Here is a 3,177-nt window from a genome sequence, read left to right on the forward strand (position 1 = left end):
CCCTCCTGCTCCAAAGCCCCACAGACACAAGGTTGTGTGTGCAACAGACTTTGGTGAAGGTTCGGGGAAAGGAGAGAGATTTCAGGACGTTCCCGGGCCCTCTCGGGCTGGGCCCCCCGGCTCCTTGGCTCCGGTTGCTGCCTGTTGCTGAGCCCCGCTCTGCCTAAGAGCACCCAGCTCACCCCACTCTGCTCCAAGACCCGGGGCCTGCTGAGGTTTCACTCTCCAGCTGCCGAGAGGTAACTCCCAAACTCCTGCTCCTTGTTACACGGAGCCAAGTCCTACACTCTGCCATGACCTTCTTTGGGACCAGGCCCAACTGGTCGGGGGAGGGGGAAACCCTGACCTTTCATAACCAGAAAGGGGCTCTCAAGGGGATTTCCCAAAGCAGAAGTGTGGCGTCCACCTGTCACAGCCACCTCAAGCAAGGCGCACTGCCTTCAGTCCTTTATTTTAGCAGCAGTGGTTTCTTTAGGGTTTTTTTCCCCCCTCACAATACGGAACTATGGAGTCAGAGGGGGAACATCAAGTCCAGTGTCATCACTTAAAAAAGAAGCTTCCTGAGACCCAGAGGTCAGGATCCCAGGGAAAGCCCAGCAATTTAGTGCCAGGCCTGGGACAGAACCTCGTTCTCTGACTCCAGATCTGGGGTTTCTCTGTTCCCTACAACACCTGCACTTCCACATCCAGTACACAATGAGGAACAAGTGAACATTTGCTGAGCACCTACTATGTGCCATACATATGTATCATACAGTCCTCATATCTACCCTTGAAGTAGGAACAGCTGTTATCCCCATTTTACAGATGAGCAAACTGACACCCAAAGAGGAAGCCCATAGTCAGTTGGCCAAGGTCCCTCAGCTCAGAACTGGAATTACAACCAAGGCCAACTCTTTAGTTAATTAACCCAGCTTGGTGTGAAGCTGGATTCTTAGTCTTCATAACAATAAAAGCAAACATTTGTGGACTCTGCTTATGCCAGGCACCAGGCTGAATGTTTTAATGATTCATCTTGCCTAATCTTCACAATAATTCCAGGAAGCATGTAGGATTATCCCCATTTTACAGACAGGGAAACCAAGGCTCGGAGAGGAAAGGCATCTGCCCCAGCTCTCACAGCTGATTAGCGGCAGAGGTGGATTCAAACCTCAATCCATCCAGTCCAAGCCTATGCTCTTCCCACTCCTCTTTGCCCAGGGGCCCCCTCCAGCCCTTTCTGCTGGGGAAGGACAGGTATGGCCACAAAGGCCAGTGCGCATGCCCGCCTCTCCTTCTTGCCCCTACCAACTTTAGGGCCTGCTTTTCTCCCCAGTTGTGAATTCACTTCTGGGCACCTGGGACCCTTCAGGTTGGAATGTGGTTCTGGTCATGGTGCCAGACTAGCGGGGGCACTTCCAGGGCTCAGCAGAAAGGATTAGGTTTGGGGCTGGGAAGCCCCTCTAGGCAAAGCCCTGGCTGTTAGACCCAGGCTGCTCCTGGAGTGGACACTGGGCACCACTCAGGGACTGAGCCAGCTGATCCCTGTGGTCCCATCCAAGACCAAGATGGGGAATTCCCCTTCCTCCCTCCCTCCAGGCACCTTCACCTCCACCTTCCCCTCCCACTGGGGCCCTGACTCTTAGCTCCATCCAGCTACAGCTGGAGAGGCATTGGGCTCCTGTATCCCAGCAGTTAGGGGTGCACATTTGTAGATTCAGCGCAGGCACCTTCACCTCCACCTTCCCCTCCCACTGGGGCCCTGACTCTTAGCTCCATCCAGCTGCAGCTGGAGAGGCATTGGGCTCCTGTATCCCAGCAGTTAGGGGTGCACATTTGTAGATTCAGCGGGGTGTCTCCCGTGAAACTCCTTGATTGCAAGCAACAGAATCCAATTTGGGGGTAGGGTGAGAAGGACTCAGCTCATCGTTGCTGGCTTTGAAGTTGGAGGATGGGGACATGAGCCAAAGAATATAGGGGGCTTCTAACAACTAAAAAAAGCGAGGAAACGGGTTCTTGAGAAAGCCTCTGGAGAGCAACGCAGGCCTGCAAACACCTTTTTTTTTAGCCCAGTGAGACTCATTTCAGACTTCTGACCTTCAGAACTCTCAATGTCAGTGGTTTGGAGATGCCAACCCAGAATGGTCATGCGTCCCTTGTCAACTTTCTTCTCGGTGAGAATGTTGATCTGCTCCAGAAAGTGGAATCTAAGGAGTTCCGTCTTCATTTAGCTGTTATCAATAACCATATCACAGTTGCAAACAGCTTATTAAGTGCACAGCATGATACTGACATCTTAAATCAGAGGATCAAACATGGAGCTGCTGACCTCGGAAATGTGGAACTGGTGGAAACCCTGATGAAGGCCGGCTGTGACCTGAAGATTGTCCATAAGCAAGGAAAGACTGCACTAGCCGTGGCCTCCAGGAGCAACCACAGCCTTGTTGTGGGCATGCTCGTTAAAGCAGAGAGATACTAAGCCTGGAGAGAGCAGCAGCGTGAGAGCACCAGGGACCCGTCAGCACACTGTACTCTGACATTCAAGCAAGAGCACAGTCTGGAGAGCAGGCATGTTCGCACGCTCCTCTGGAACCTGGCTTACCAGCAGCTGAAGGCCAATGAGAGGCAGAGGCTGGCCCTGTTGTGGAACTTTACACATGACCAGATCAGAGCCATCGAGGAGCAGTGGTGAGGAAATGAAAGCTTCTGTGAGCACGGCCACTGGGCTCTGCTCACCTGGCTGCACAGGGCCCTGATGACACAAGCTGATCTGGCCGAGCAGCTGTATGAAGAGCTGGTACACCCAAGTTTCCCAGAACTAGCCGAAAAAATTCGTCAATTCTAAAGCAAAGCTAACTCAAGCTCTAAGAAATGTGCAGTTTCATAAATGCCTAGAGAAATTGTATTTGAATGACTTTCCACGCTGCATTCGGTTCTTTTAAATTCAATTCCTTTAAAGCCATACATTTCTTCTAGCAGTAGTAATGATTTTCCTCTCAACTTTGAAGATGGTGACAGGACGCTGTAGCACATGAAAAAGAGTAATACTATCATACTTTCCAACTACCGAAAAGTCAGATATTCTTTTTGGGTTTTGCTTAAGGCAAGTTGTATACGGTTTTCCCATTTCTGTCATTGGATGCAACATATGGAATACCATAATCTGAGAGGGTTTTGTATATCATGTTTAAAAAAAAA

At 50.7% G+C, this 3,177-nt stretch overlaps 1 pseudogene; it reads left to right on the forward strand.

Annotated features, from left to right (window-relative positions):
• The window catches only part of LOC103598979, a 98,598-nt pseudogene extending 95,732 nt beyond the window's left edge, over nt 1-2,866 (forward strand).
• The last annotated feature ends 311 nt before the right edge of the window (nt 2,867-3,177 follow it).

This window comes from Galeopterus variegatus, unplaced genomic scaffold, assembly GCF_000696425.1.
Source record: "Galeopterus variegatus unplaced genomic scaffold, G_variegatus-3.0.2 Scaffold2813, whole genome shotgun sequence".
Taxonomy (NCBI): domain Eukaryota; kingdom Metazoa; phylum Chordata; class Mammalia; order Dermoptera; family Cynocephalidae; genus Galeopterus; species Galeopterus variegatus.